The 16,826-nt window shown below is 40.4% G+C and overlaps 1 protein-coding gene across 4 annotated transcripts in view; it reads right to left on the reverse strand.

Moving 5' to 3' along the window:
* Zfp438 (zinc finger protein 438) overlaps positions 1-16,181 on the reverse strand; it is a 124,800-nt gene extending 108,619 nt beyond the window's left edge. For 2 of the 4 annotated variants that reach the window (XM_030250451.1, XM_030250450.1), the window contains exon 1: positions 15,701-16,181. The gene's annotated coding sequence lies outside the window, so the exon portion shown is untranslated. The remainder of the gene's footprint in view (positions 1-15,700) is intronic. The other 2 variants (NM_001360447.1, NM_178722.5) reach the window with 2 other exon arrangements.
* Between the last annotated feature and the right edge of the window lie 645 nt (positions 16,182-16,826).

The following is a 16,826-nucleotide window of genomic DNA, read 5'->3' on the forward strand; positions in this document are numbered from 1 at the left end:
TTTTGATTGTTAGGAAATTCATCAAAATAGCTTTTATTCAGTTTTTATCAGTACTTATAGTACACTGTCAGTACTTATAGAATAAATTTGTTTTAAAAATATGATCTTTTTAAAACTTTATTATAAAAGAAATTCTTAGAAATAAGCAAAAACATAACACACCAAAATTAACCAGATCCAAAGACCATGTAACTTAATGAACTAACATGCACTTAGAATTGACATTCAAAATGGAAATAAAATATTATATAGGGTTATCAATAGTTTTGATTAAAAAAACAATTTTAAGTGAAATAATAAAATTTATAATTGTATAATATGGAATTCTATTTACTTATCATTTATAACACTAAAACTTATAATTAAATGTTATTTCTTTTCAATATAATCTCAATTTGAACAATAAATTCAGAGGCTAACCTACATATGACAGTTCATTTTCTTAGGATTTAATGCCCAGATGCTGCAGAAGTGGACATGATTAGTATTTACCATTAAATAACTTTAAATCACATAAATTACCCTCCATTGTATGGCGGACGTTATCCAGCCAGGTGAAGGCCTTACTAGAAAAGACTGGTGTTTTTTCAAAGAAACTCTTTCTCAACACTGTAGTATATAAATGAATGAATGAATGAATGAATATGGTAAGCACAAATGTCAGCTAAGATCTTAAGATGCCAGACTAGAAACCATCATGTCATTTAGTTTCTTGTCAGGAATTCTCAGGCCTTTCCTGCCTCAGACTGGATACATCAGAATTTGGTCATGGGTCTCTGTAATCTGTAACAAGTCCACCATGTGGATCAGCCATGCTTTGCACTTCTACACAGTATAGAAAATAGCCAGAGCTATACTACACAGAATAGATATTAGTCAGCTGCTAATTTGACCTACAGAGTTCATGAAAACATAATGGTCTGTGCCACAAATATGGAAACACTGAAGCTTGGAATGGATAAAGGGTCAAAGTCAAACTTCCCAGGTTCTTCAAACTGCACAGACACTACAAAGATAGGACAGTAATCTAACACTAGGAATCTGTGAACTAACAGGCTGACTAAATGGGACAAAATTATCAATTCCTTTTAAATGTGCAAAAATAGGAGTCTAGATTCTGTAAAGAGAAGTGCACAGAATTCTCCAATAAACAATTTTAAGTGGGAAAATGCATTCAAAGCAACCATTCAAAGTCTCTGAACATTTTTCTAAGAACATACAACAAATGTATAAATATTCATTCAAGAAAACCCACAAAGCCTGAGCAAGAGGTAGTTGGTGACATGAACCACAATCTGCTCCCTCCTGACTTCTCCCATACTTCCAACTGTGACCTAAGAAATAATGTCAGAAACTCAGGGCAGGCTCAGTCCTTGTCCCCTCAGCACTGCATGCAGCTGCCCCCTGGGAAGGTAGAGTGCTGGTGCTCTCTCCCTAGGCCTTCACTGCCAACTCTAATCTGAACAGACACAGCTGAAAAGACCAGAGTTCCTTTGCTCTGTAGCAAAGCTGCATACCAGGTGCAGCAGATAGAGAACCCAGGAATTTAGCACTCCTAGCCCATCCTGACTCCACACCCAAATAGACACAGCAAGAATGTTCTTGCTCTCAGCAGCCCTGAGAAAGCAGAGCTGTCACTTTGGGAGAAGTGAAGCAATACCTTTGCCCCAGTTCTTACACAATGGTACAAGCATGTTTCTCCCCAGAAAGAGAAGCAAACTGGGGCAACAGGCCTTCAGGACAAAGAACTCAAATGCACCGACAGAAGGAAAACCACAACTCAGAAATTCAAGTTACAAAAAAGAAATGCCACGAAAAGTAACTGTGTGCATGATTAAAAATGATTTTCAAATTTCATGCTTCTTGCCTTTTCTCCTTGTCAAAGTGTAATTCAATAAAACAGGAAGTTTGCAGTTGTGCTGCTGAGCTACCTACCTTTGATGTTGTGTACTCGCTGTCAAGAATGAATAATAATGTTGCCAACTCATATCCATCAATGAAGTATAGAAAGACTAATACAACTATCTACATTTCCATGTTCCCCTTTCTTCCAGCTTCTTCTAAGGGTGGATTATATAAAATGTAAGTTATGATGATCTACTTTTGAGTTTCTCACATACAGAGATTTAATATACAATAATAGCACAAATACAGGAGGTAAAATGGAGTTACATATGCAGGGAAGAAATTCTATTTTGCTTAAGTTTGGTAGAAATCAAACAAAGACTCTTCAAGGTACAGAATAAGTCAGAAAGTCCTCTGTGTCTACCGATTATATGTCCTTATTTTCAACCAGGTCCTTAGTGATCAGAGAAATGCAAATCAAAACGACCCCGATTTGATTTGCACCAATTACATTACATTACACCAATCAGAATGGCTAAAATCACAGGTAACATGTTGGAGAGGATGTGGAGAAAGAGGAACATTCCTCCATTGCTGGTGTGATTGCAAACTGGTACAACCACTCTGGAAATCAATCTGGAGGTTCCTCAGAAAATTAGGAATAGATCTACCTGAAGACCCAGCTATACCACTCTTGGGGATATACCCAAAAGATGCTCCACCATGCCACAGGGGCACATGTTCCACTATGTTCATAGCAGCCTTATATATAATAGCCAGAAGCTGGAAACAACCCAGATGTCCCACAACAGAAGAATGGATACAGAAAATGTGATATATTTACACTATGGAGTACTACTCAGCTATTAAGAATCCTGAGTTTTGCAGGCAAATGGATGGAACTAGAAAATATCATCCTGAGTGAGGTAACTCAGACTCAAAAGGACATGCATAGTATGTGCTCACTTATAAGTGGATGTTAGGCAAAAACAAAACAAAACAAAAAACAAAACAAAAAAAAAAACCCAAAAAGTACAGAATACCCAAGATAACAGTCCACAGAACTCAAAAAGGTCAACAAGCTGAAATGCCCAAGTGAGAACACCTCAGTCCCACTTGGGAGGGAGAAGAAAGCAATCACAAGTCGGGGGGTAGGGGAGGAAAGGACCTAGGAAGGAAAGTGGACGGGGGAGTGTGGGGAGGAAGGGAGGGAGTAGGGGAAAGAGGGGAACCTAATCTGGTATTGGGTAAGGGAAAAGGACTGAAGTCCTAAGGGCCAGCAGAAAGAAAGGAAACAAGCAACCTCAGGAGATAAGAGGTTGGGGGGGACCCTCCAGAATACACCAGAGACCTGGAAGGTGAGAGACTCTCAGGACTCAAAGGGAGGGACCTCAGATGAAATGCCAGTAGGGAGAGGAAACTTATAGAGACCACCTCCAGCAGGAAGACAGGACATCAAATGAGGGAGAGGGGGTCCATCCCAAAGTCACAACTCTGACTCATAGTTGTTCCTGTCTGAAAGAACAGGGATGGAAATGGAGAGGAGCCCAAGGAAAAGAAGGTCCAGCAACAGGCCTAAAGTGGGATCCAGTTTAAGGGGAGGTCCCAAGGCCTGACAATATTACTGAGGTTATGGAGTGCTCACAAAAAGCAACTTAGCAGGACCTCACTCCAGAAGACCCAAAAAGCAGCTGAAAAAGTCAAATGCAGATATTTGCACCCAACCAATGGACAGAAGCAGCTGATCCGTTGTTGAATTAGGAAGGTTGAAAGAAGCTGAGAAGAAGGGTGACCCTGCAGAAGGACCAGCAGTCTCAATCAACCTGGACCCCCATCATCTCTTAGACACTGGAACACATCATCTCTTATACACCAGCTTATACGAGACCCCCAACACACATACAGTAGAGGACTCCTGGGTCTGTGTTCATTCAGAGATGATGCACCTAACCCTCAAAAGACTGGAGGCCCCAAGGAGTTTAGAGATCAGGTGGGGTGTGGGACTGGGACATCTATGTGGAGACAGGGGTGGGGAGGAGGTAGGGTATGGGATGTGGAACAGTCTGGAGAGTGGGGGTGGGGTGGGGGAGGACACCCAAACACATCACTTTTAAATCATAACATTGCATTCCAAGTCCCTAAGGTCTCATCTTTATCTCATAATGGAAAATACAGTACATGTTAAAAGTCCACAACGTCATTAAAAATCCTAACACTATAAAAGTCTCTTCACTGTGAGCTCCTGTAAAATAAAATCACACATATAGACATTCTTATTCCAAAAAGGAAGAAAACAATCATTAAGAGAGGGTTACACGCAGACCAGGCTGGCCTCAAATTAAGTTTGTAGCTGAAGATAATCTTGTACATCTGATTCTCTTGCCTCCCTCTTCTGAATGCTGAGATTATAAGCCAACTATCATGCCCCATATATACCATGCTGGGGATCTTCTAGCCATGCTATACAAACCCTCTACCAACTGAGTTATATCGCAGCCTCCAAATTAAGAAATGTCTGACACTTAAGAGTATCTACTGCTACAACAGCTACTGAACTCAGGAACTCTTTCTTTAAAGCTCATAGTTTAAACTTTTATTGTTTACTTTCTACATTCCAATGACTTTAACAGTGAAGACATATCAATATTTTACTACTTGGAACAATTTCCATGTTGGTTTCACTTTTTAGACTCGTGACACACAATGTAGTTTACTGATGAGATCTTTAATTTGAAGAACATTTTGAAAGCCACATAATTTATTAAAACACTTCTGTGTTTTCTAAATCTGCTTAATGAAAATAAATTTCAGTGACATCAGTAAAATAACATACTTGACTCATACCAAATGAGAAAAGTCAACACTATAGCCTCAAAGCACCAGAAAAAGCACAAGTTTAACACAAAAAAACAAAACCCCTAAAATGTATGTGCATCCAAGCAGCACCAGCACAGTTGAAAGCTGGTTAACTTGTAGCATATCTTTGGAGGTCTGAAGCATGTATCCTGTAGGAATATTAACCATGAATCACCCAACAGGAGCTAGTCTATCAACATCCTGTGACATTGTCAGCCTAAGACTACCATTTATCCTACACCAAGACAGGATACTATTGTTTCCTCTGGAAAATGCAATCCTTCTTGACTACCACTAGCACCAAGTCCCAGGGGACAGCACCTGGTCAATGGACTTTGTTCATTTCTCCAAGGGTATCCCATCTCTCCCTTCCTAGCTTGATGGGTCAGCCACACTGAATTTCTCCCTGTAGGGTCTTCCCACTAAGATACTCACATCAGAACCCTTCCCTTCCCGTTTCTCTGGGAGATCTCTACACTGAGCTGCCCACTCCTGCTGCAGGTGTTCTCTTACCACAGTGTACTTCATGTGTCATACTTCATGTTGACCATTCCTGTCAATCTCCCCCTTAAACTCTACTACCTGAAGAAGGATTTATTTAACCCAAAACTTGTAACACTCTAGCATTTTGAAGATGCTTAATATATTTGTTTATATGGAGGAATTTTTATGAGAAAAACTATTTTAATGCTTTTAAAATTAGTCTGTTGAATTTTTAACCTGACCTACAGTAACTACTAAGGAAGGAGGTGATCTTCCAAAGACTTCTTTACTCTTGACTTTATCCCTGGAAATTATTCTTGGGGAGAAAATTTAGGATTCCTTTCTTGTTGCCAATTTATAGTCACTTAAGTAAGTTTTCAAATTCCAGCAAACCAAAGTATACTTTCTAAATACTAAACTGATTGCTTTCTTCCAGGTAATACCATTAAATCCTATGATACTTACTACAAGCAACAAAATGCTAATCACCAGATGGGTACCTCTAGGTATGATTTTTCTTGCCTCTTCAGCTTAATATCCACATTTCCAGTTGTCAACAGTTTTATCTGGTGCCAATATTCATCCATGTTAAACCAAGTGTGAGGATGTCCAACAATTTAAAGGGTAAATGATATTCAATTGCATAGATATAATATTCTATTCACCCATAAATCACTTATTGGTAGACAAATTTGGGTGGGCTGTACTGATAACTACTATAATAACAGCATGATTTAACATAATAACAGCATGACCTTTACATGTAAATATTATGTGGCTGTGTGATTTTATTTATTATAAGTAGCTACCTGGGAACAGAATTGCTAGGAAACTACTTGCTACTCCAACACAACAGAAACCCTGAGTACAAACTGGAATCCATGTTTAAAAACACTCCTACTGCAAGGGAAGTGGAGACTAGAATCCCCTGGAAGCTAGTGGGCCAACTAACTTGCAGTATGCAGCCCAGTAGCAGAAACCAGAAGACAGAGACCCTGCCTCAAAATAGGCAGAAGGTAAGACCTGACTACTGAAAGTTGTCCTCGGACCTAGACATACAAACCCACCTAAAAAGAAAATATTTTGTACTTTTCTATTAAGTCAGAAAAGACTAATGATTCAGAATCTAGGTCCTGGCCAGGTTTACTTATGCTATATAAACATGTTATAATAGTTCCATTAAATATTAAAAAAAAACAGAAAACTACAACTCTGAGAAGTTAAAGCATTTCAAACTAATACCACTTTATAAATTATACATGGTTCCTTTTATTGTAAAATATACAAATACTCAATTAGAACCAATAAAGACTATACTGAGGACAGGTGGAGCCCATGTTTTGTATTTAGAAGTCTATTAATTTTTATTATATGAATTTAGAAAAGGGTAGTGAGTCAAGGCTCCCACGGGACGATACACCACCTCACATGCTAAGTGCCCTCTGTACAGCAATATAGAACTTGAACGTGCAATGCCATTTGTGGCAAACTTCATGCCTAAGGATTAAGATGATCCTTAGGCTGGAAGAGCACGGCTTGAGGTGACCTCAGGGATGTCCAGCTTCAAGAAGGACAGTGTCTCAGTTCAATGGAGGGCTCTTTCAACACTGTGAATTTAGAGCCTGGAGGTCTTTGGGAGTAGTGCTCAGAGTTGCTCCAAGGTTCCAAGGGCAACTTCAATTCTAAGCTACAAAGGCAGTTTGCTGAATTGCAAAACATAAAAAGGTCAGAAAACAGATCTAGACGAAGTTGTAGCCAGGAAGACCATATATATATGTGTGTGTGTGTGTGTGTGTGTGTGTGTGTGTGTGTATGTGTGTATATGTGCATATGTGTATATATGTATATGAGTATATGAGTATATGTGTATATGTGTATATGTATATATATATATACATATATATGTGTGTGTGTCTATGTGTGTGTGTGTATGTGTGTATATGTGCATATGTGTATATATGTATATGAGTATATGAGTATATGTGTATATATATATATATATATATATATACATATATATGTGTGTGTGTCTATGTGTGTGTGTGTGTGTGTGTGTGTATCAGATCTAAAAGACAAGATGAAGAAAAAAATAGAAGAATGAATAATGAAGCTGGGTAGGATCACAGTAAAAACAGGAAAGGGTGCGGTGTAAGCCAATGGTCTGGGTCAGGCCTCTAGCCACAAAGAATTCCTATTGTGGAGTAGGTGTGTCTGCTTAAAGGAGCAGCAAGCAGCAGGATTCTTCACCCAGAAGCACTCAACTGCATAAGTCAGAACTCTTGAAGGCCACTACCTCTTATCTCTCTAGCTCTTTCAGTTTTCTTTAATTCCCATTGCCAATCAGTTCTATAAAAACCAGCAAATGTAAGCGCCTTCAGAAAAGTATGACAGATTCAAACCTTCCAATGTTTTCCCAAGGCACAATAAAACCCTAAATCCTTTCAGCTGTCCTAATTGATTACCACTCTCCTCTTTGCTCACATTTCTCAATGCTAGGGATGCTCCAAGTCTTCCCAGGAGTCAGTGCTGTTCCTGACCTTGGGATGTCCATGTGGATGTCTATGTTGGTTATGTCCCTGGATATTGTCCTCTGCCTGTGAGCATTAGAATGCCATTCTAAGAGCATTTTTCTGATCACATTACTTCAAAACAGCATCCGTATCACTCTTTCACTTCTCTTCTTTATTTTTTGTAATAGTTACCATTTTGAATTTTGTATGTGCATGTATGCATGTCTATACACTTGTCATGTGCACATGTGTGCCCATGTGTATACACACACACACACACACACACACACACACACAATTCACTTTACCATAGAACTAATGCCTATCAAGACAGACACTATTTCCATCTCTCCTTTGACTAAGGTAGCAACATTATCTGGAACAGTGTCTGAAAGAAAAATGCTCAATAAATATTTAATGGATGAATGAATGAACAACCAACTTAAGCTTCCATTTTTTTCTCTACTTCCCTGTCTATTTTCTTCTTGTGTATTAACCATGTTTTCAGCTTTATTCCTTTTTCAACATAACCTAGGAACAACCCATCCAGCTTGGCCCACTCCCTGATCTTTAATTCTCAAAGTTCTGTTGGCTTCTATCTCTACTAAACACCTATTCATCTACCCAATCTGGAAATCAATGTAATAGAAATCCCCAAGCAGAAAGAGTGTGAACCCTACAAATGCACAGCGCCCCACCTGGGTAAGTCCTTCTTACTGCTGGCTAGTGATTCTTTCTTGGGTCCCAATCAGCTCCTCTCTGACTTCCCACAGAACCACATCCTAACTTCTACCACTTTTTCAAGCTTCCTACTCACCCCTCACTAAACAAAGTACATCACTTCTATAGAAACAAAGGAAAGGTTATTAGGTCAGACTCCCTCAGTTTCCTCCTTCCTCAACCAACAACCATTTCGGAATCCTCGCCTCCTTCCTGGCAGCACTGAGGAAGCAATGGCAGCACTGTCACTGACCTTCAGCCTTCCGATCTGCCGTCATTAATCCACTCACTCTTCTACAACTTCTCTCTTATAACAACTCAGGAACCATGCATCCCCAAAGTGCTTGATGCACAAACACAAGGACCTAAGGTAGATCAGCAGAACCTACTCCACCCTCCAAAAATGCGAGACATGGTGGGGCTTGCCTATATTGCCAGACAGGGGAGACAGAGACAGATGGATTCTTGGGACGCCTTGGCAGAACCAGCAGACTCCAGGCCAACTATAGATTAAAAACTCTATCTGAAAAAAAAAAAAAAAAAAAAGAAAGAAAAAAAAGGTGGGAGCCAGCAAGATGGTTCCTTGGGCAAAGGCACTTGCCACCAAGCTTATCAAACTCTGGTTCGATGCCTTAGGGCTTGTATGGTGGAAGGAGAGAACCATTTGCAAGCTGTCCTGTTTCTGTGTGTGCAAGCAGAAAAAGAAGAACAAAGGACTCTGGGAGAGGAAGAAGAAAGGGAAAAAACCCCACCCAAGGTGAACAATGTCTTAGGAACAATAATGGAGGCCATCCTCTGGCCTGTGTGCGTGGACACAGACATAAGCATAGGCACACACACAAAGAAGTTGCACCAAAACCTTTGCTTGTCTAATTTTGAAATGAATGTCCCATAAGTTTATTTTAACATCTGTACAGAAAAAGGTTCTAAAATATATTACTATGAGAGATCAAGTCACAAAAAAAGCTTTATATTAGTACCAGTACTTAGATTTTCATTTCCTTCTGAAGAAGAAACATTCTAAATATTAAATAGCTGATGTAATTTAAATAGTGTTGTATCATGATAATTGTAGTAAAATGATTCACAGATATTAAAGTCATTAAACTTCTAAACTGTTGATAAACAATGACTAGTTTCTGAAAGTAGTTGGTTCAGGCTGTATCTCTCAGAGCAAACCAACAAGCTGTTATACATGTATGTGACTGAGCATCTATAAAGACTGACTTTGGTGGGGACATGATACACACTACCTCAAGAAAGAAAGTAGACAAAAAAAATAATGCTGGCTTCCCAGGATTTTTAAAGAACTAGAGCATTTCTAAAAATAACACATCACTTTTAAATATTTCACAAGGCAGTCTCTCAAATATAAAATATCAGGAGAATGGAAAAAACAACAACAAGTCCCACAGAAACAACATATTTTTTAAGTTTCAAAACAAAAGCAAGATATGTTATATTAGCTCAGTAGCTATCATTGATATGCTAACATAAATGTCATTAAAAGGTACATATTTTTCAAGAAAGGAAGATTGTTCGTTGGCTGCAAAAGGTAATCACAAAACTGGTTTTCAATCTGTCACAATCAATCAATTTTTAAAGTCTATTCAACATTTCTCAACAATTCAGTTGAGAATTTCAGCCAGTCAGCAACAGCTTTGCTTTGGAAACCTCAAAATCAGCCAATCTCCAAATTTCAAGTTTAAAGTCAGTCAATCCTTCAACTATGTCACCTATGAAAATTAACCAATTTTAAACATCATGCTTCCTTTAAAAGCCTGGAGGATTGTGCTGTCTCTTGCTTAAATAACATACAATCCCATCTTTGCTTTCGCTCCATTTTAGTGATCTCTTCATGTCAAAATACAGCTAATATTGTGGCTATTTGAATATTACTCTTTTTATTCTTGTGGGTAAGAAAAATATTTGTTAAAACAATCCAGCTTCATAAATGGTAATTTTCATCAAGACCTTTTAAGTATAATTATAGTCATCCTTGCCTGCAACTCTTCCCCACCCTCAAGACTTACAATCTCATACTATCAACCTCAATCAGTGGATGTACTATATAAAATATTAAAACAGCCGACTGCTACAATGTACACCAAGAATTAACTGCTATCAAATAATCTTCAAACAAAATAACTGCTTAAATAGCTATCTTATTTAGCTAGTAAAAATGATGGCCCAACTTGATTTATATAAAATGTAAAAATCAAAAATCTTATACTGTTTTATTTGGGCAAACTGATAATCTCTTGCTTACAATTTAAGAAATAAGTAACTCTCACCAGCTCTTATCACATTACAAAAGTGAAACCCCCACTAAAGTAGAGTAAGTCTGTTGTAGAAGGAAAATACATCAACCTCCATAATATTGTTCTAAGGACTGGCTCAGCATAGGGGAAAAAAAAAACTCTAAAAGGAAGTATCCTCAAATTTGACATGGAAAATGGCTAACCTTTCTATCTCTTTTTCATATTTGAACCTCCACTGACAAAAATAATAGAGACTCTGATTCAAAAGGGGCACAAATGGGTGTCCTCGCCTAAACAGAACTCAACCAGAAGAACGAACGGACTGTTTCTACAGACTTCCTTATTCAGCTACAGGCAAATACTGATCAGAGTATTTTTGTGTACTGCTTCTAGACCTACATCTTCTCAAAAACAAAATTCTAAATAGCAAATCTTGTTACTGGATAGTTTAACAAAATCAGGAATCTAAATCAAATTTGGGCAGGATCACAAACACTGACCTTACCAAGTGACTCAAGCAGGGAAATCAATATAAGTCTATGTTCCAAGAGACCAATGTAGTCAGAGAACAGATCTCGTGGATTTAATCAAAAGTCTAGTTCATATAATGTGGAAATATTTGGAAGGGTAGTACAACTCAGTGGAAACAATAAAGGTACACATTATGAGTTGGGGGACCAGTTCCTTCTCTATATGACAGGAATAATAGCTACGTATCACAGGACTCTTAAGAAGATAAACTGAGTAACAATAATAGGTAACTTCAAGTAGTCTTAGGTATTAAGACTTAACTCTGCTTTTATCACTAACTTGTCCTGACAAAGGACAAATCATTTGACCTGTACCTATTTTCTTACCTGTCAAATTACGAAGATAATATATGCTCACCACATCTTACAGATACTGCCAAAAACTACATATGAAAACTAATACAGAAGACTATTTTTGAAAATTAACAATTGTATAACCAAGTAGCTAGTCCAGTATGTATAAAAACATGAAAGAAATTTGAGGTTGAAGAGATGGTTCTTGTAGAAAGGATCAGGGTTTTGGTCCCAGCACCCTTGTGGTGTTCACAAGTATCTGCAACTCCAGCTCTAGGGGTATCCAACACCCTCCTCTTGCTTCTGTGCACACTGTTTGCACATGGGTAACCTGCAGATAAAACACTCATACACATAAAATACACCTATTTTAAATCTGCATTGCTAGAGCAGTCATTGACAAAGATGAAGGAGAGAAAAATGAATGAATGAATGAATGAATGAATGAATGAATAGCAAGCATTATGGTTTGGGGCTTAAACAGCTCACATGCAAAAGGTTTAGTGGCCAGCCTACAGGGCTGGAACTTTTAGGAGGCAGACTTCCTCCACTATAAGTTCCTCCCCACACTGAATTGTGCTACTATGGGCCTAAAGCAATGAGACAAAAGATGTATATGTATTCATCATAAGGGGCTGGTTAACAGAGAATTCAAATACTATCATGTGTAACTTGGCATGACACACTTATGAACAGTGGAAACCTGCCTAAGTATTTCATACATGGCCCCTCCACTGCCCTCTGCTTTGCAAGCAACAACATTTCAAACCAGTTCCTTATTGTACTAGTGAACCCTGTCAACACTGAGGTAACACAACTAGAAAAAGTCACCACTCCACAGAGATAGTCAAATATCAGAATTTATTTCATTTGATGAAAATTTTATCAGTGCCAATTAAAACTAATGCAGATTTAATAAAATATGCAAGACTTTGAGTAGTTCTTTTGTTCAAAAGGACTCTTGGGGAGCTTCCAATCCATCATGCAATTGTGTAGGCCTTTTTTTGCTCTTTTGCCCTTTCACACCCCATCTCTCAAGTGTGGGGCCTTCATTAGCATGTATGTATGCATTTCTTCTACTCTGATTCTATTCCCACAGGTTTTTCCTCATGCTATGCTCCTCCAGGAAGAAAATCATGTTTATTCATCTCCAAACTCCCCAAACTTAACCAATACCCTTCATAGAAAGTCGCTCTTCCCAGCTACGAATGAGTCAATGGAAGGAAACTAAAGATAGAGATGTGAATGAGACAAAAACCTCAGCAGCACTATACCCATAACACTGTGGCGATCGGAGACAGAAGAATGGGACAGCTACAACGATCCAGTCAAACAAAGAAAAAACAGCCTGTACAGTCTTACCATGTATCGTTCCTTCTCTTGCCTTGTTATCAACCAAGGATTAGAAAAGAACAAAATCAGTCTGTCTCTTCAAAAGTATGTGTATTTCTATCCCTAACCACAGTCATTTCATATCTACTCAACATGTCCACAATGGGGTAGTTACAGACATTAACCTGCATGGCATTAACATGCAAGCTAGAGCACTTGGGGGTGAATCCCTTCCAACACTCACAACCTCATGGCAATGGACAAAGACCTGAGATAAGCAGTCTGAAGCCTTCCCTACTAAATGACTTAAGGCAGCTCCCTGTGCATCCATTTTCTCATCTGCAAACTGTATAAATTCTTAGGACATACAAATGTTTTAAGGATTAAATGAGTATGTGTAAGAATACTGAAAACCTTGTCTGGAATCTAGTTCATAATACATTATGCTAATTATTAGTATTTACTACATCTAACAAGCATCTAGAACTTAAGGACCAGACTTTTATTTCTCCTCCCAAACCTCAGCAACACAGCACCTTAGAACATGGCACTACTATTCTCCTAGTTCTTCCATGTCAATCCTGAAGAGCTATTCCTTTTCCTTAACCTCCCTGGGCCATCAGTAAGTTCTGTCAGTAGTCTTGAGTTTCACCTCTCAATGTCATCCCCCCATTTGCTTCCACCAGCCTAAGATACCACACCATCTCCCTTCTCAAGGTACAGCACAGCAACAGCCTCCTCCCACCTCCAGCCCCCCTTTCAAGCTATCTCCTCCACTTTATAACTCTACACTTAATTCTCCATGGAGCGAAGTAGAAAACACATAGTTCTATGACACAAACTGTCTTGTGGCTTTTCATTAACTTCAGAGTAACATGTCTACTTTGCCACAGACTCCAGCCCCTCACCCCACCCCCCAAGCAGGTTACAAGGGCAACACTTTCTTTCTCCAATTTTGCCATGCTCTGAGACAGAATAGACATTTGGAACATAGCCTCTCAAGTCAGATGACCTAAATTCAAATGGTAAAAAAAATGACAGCAGTTCTAATGTAAATTTAGTAAAATATGCAAGAGTCCGAGTCTCTTAAGCTTTTAGCTTGAGTACACACCTAACATGTGTAGCAGTTTTCTAATCTATAATAACAGAGGTATTTTTCTTAGCTAAAAAGGTGGCTGTAAGACGTTCAGTGTTTAGAATGGTTCCATGCATACGGTAAGCTTTCCAGGCCAGATGGTTATACTGTCTCCTTCCACTACACCCAACTAGAGATTGAACGGAGGGCAGGGGCTTTACCACTAGCTATATATTCCTCAGTTCAATTTCTACTCCATCTGTAGCTACAGCAATTCTTAAACTGTGTTTCTCCTGCCTGCATCTCCCAGGGAGCTTGAATGCCACCAGTTGGGCTCCTGATGGGCTGCTATCCCACCTTAGAATAAGTCAACACCAACTCCCTTAGACAGTCTGCCCTAAATGACTCATTCAAACCAGCCTTTACTGATCCTCACACCCTCCTTCCTTTCCTTCACTGCACTCACACAAATAACTTTGTGTGCTCATTGCTTGGGTCTTCTTCTCCACTGTCCTAGGAAGTCAGCTATAGAGCAGACTTTATTTACAGATCTGACTCTGAATCTGCTATCTCATCATGGGTGGGGTCTGATGCAAACAGCAATACCATACGTAGCTGCTCTCCCTCCAGGTCTCTCTGATCCCTGTAAAAGTAACAAAGCTATACTATCACCTCCCAGGTTAGAGACAGACTTTAAAAAAAAAAGTTCTAAGACTTAGGTGACTTCTCTTTGGAAAGCTACAAATAGGAGAACAAAACTCAGAAGCTCTGCTTGATTCAAGTCCTCTGTAAGGATGTTACACTCTCCACTGAAGTCATAAAAATGTGGCCTCTTAATCTACTGTATAAGTCTATCCTAGGGAGTGTATATTCCCTTCAAAGTTCCTGAGGAGTACTTGTCCCAGAGTTGGATAAGTGTCTCAATGTTGCAACTAACTCATTTGAAGGTAAGATTTTAAAACCGTAAAGACAGACAAGCTGACTCTAGTACTTGTGTTGAGCATAATGTACTAGTTCTGGGCTGCTAAAAACATTTTTCTTTAATGGCCAAACTGGGGGAACAAGTATTGCCAAAATCTCTGTGATATTGATACTAGTTATTTCTTGGTTCCTGATCAACTGATACTATAGCTGAGATACCTTCAGGTTCAAAAGTCATGATCCGATGGGTTGGGGTAGGTGTGTGGGGGAGGCCAAGCCCTGAGAAAGATCCTTACATACAGATAGATTACCACATTCCCTAGAATAATAAATGTTGTCTTAACTGTTGTGTAGGATTACATAGCTTAGGTTAACTCACAGGGTTTCAAGATGCTGCAGCCCTATAGAAAGAAGAAGGCTTGAGGCAACACTGCACGTAATTTGTCATAAGCAACCTGGGCACTTGCAGGATCCCAAGGGAAGGCGGACCAGGGCAGCTAGTCCTTGAGGGCGCAGACTGACCATCCCGGACTGACCAAGCATGTCCTACTTGAAGATCTAATCTCTTTATCAATTTTAAGGAGGGCCTCGCCAGTTCCCCATTCCCAGGCCTTAGTCGCACACTCTTGGCTGTCAAAGGCCAGAGGGAAAGGTGTGGGCCAGGCTAAGGAACAGCCTCGCCTCCATAAGCCAGCTCTGCAGGGAGGGCGCGCTCCCACCTGGGGCGACTACCAGCCCCGCGTCACGCTCCGCAGCTCCCGTGTAACCCGAGGTTTCCCGGTGCCCGCGGCCAACACAGCGACTGCGAGAGCGAGCAGAACGTAGGCCCCGCGAGCCCTGCAAGGCAGAGCTGCATGATCCTCGCAAACTTACAGTTTTCCTACTGCGTACGCGTCACGGCGGGGTGACGTCATGGGTCGACTTCAACGAGGTCAGCCCGCGGGCGCAGCGCTCCGGCCTAGGCCCCGCCTCCAGCGCGCGGCGGGAGACGCCCCGCCCCGCCCCGCCCTGCCTAGACCTGCGCGCAAGCGCATACGGCCAACTGCCGCGTGCCTGTGAGCTTCGCAGGCTGGCGCGCTTAGGCGGCCACTCTTCACCATCTTCACACAGCCCCAGAAGCGAGAAGGTCGGGGGTCGATAGACAGAAAGGGAGAGACCTCGGGAACAAATCAAGTTCTCGCCCGGACTTGGGGCGGGCGAAAGGGTTCTTAGGTAGTTCTTCAAACACTGCCTTCCTCCCCTCACCTGTTAACTAAAACTGCTACGCGTTTGGTAAGAGACACTGTTCTCCGCCGGGGTCATAGGGGCACCTTTCCCATGGTCCTTTGCGCTGTCTCACTTCTGCCCGGATAAAGCCACTCCCGCCCGCCCGCGCCCGGCCAGACACGCCCACGAAGAGTAGACCACGCCCTTCCAGGACAACCACTGAAAGCCCGCCCCGCCTATGCCAGGCCTGCCCACGTCCGGCTAGGCCACGCCCCTAGACCCGCCCTTCCGGCTCCGGCCTTTTTTTTTTTTTTTTTTTTTTTTTTTTTTTTGCTGTCTCCTGCTGCAGAGCGGCCCCGCCCTCTCTGTATGTGCCTTGCTGCCTATTGCTGAAGCGAGCATCTTTTACTCTTCTACCCTGTTACCCTTTTTGGCCCCAGGAAACCTTTTACAGGTCACCTGTTAAATTTAACAAGTAGTGACCTGTGAAACTTTCCAGCCAACCACCTCATGAGGAAAGCTCAGCTGTCTTAAGTCCAGCTCTGGATAAAAGAAGGCGGAGTAGACAACGGAATCTGAAGGCTTGAAATCTACTTCTTCAGACTGAAAATAGTAAACCTTTTGATTTAAAAAAAAGCAGTTCAAACTGTGTTGGAGCTAGTCTTAGAAGAGGATATAATTTGTATATTCAGCATATACTTCAATATATATTCAAGATATAATTTATAGGCAAATAGCCAGGTCAGGGATTTTGTGTGGCAGCTCCTGTATCTAAATCTAAAACAATGGTTTG

The sequence above is a fragment of the Mus musculus genome, chromosome 18 (genome assembly GCF_000001635.26).
Source record: "Mus musculus strain C57BL/6J chromosome 18, GRCm38.p6 C57BL/6J".
Taxonomy (NCBI): Eukaryota; Metazoa; Chordata; class Mammalia; order Rodentia; family Muridae; genus Mus; species Mus musculus.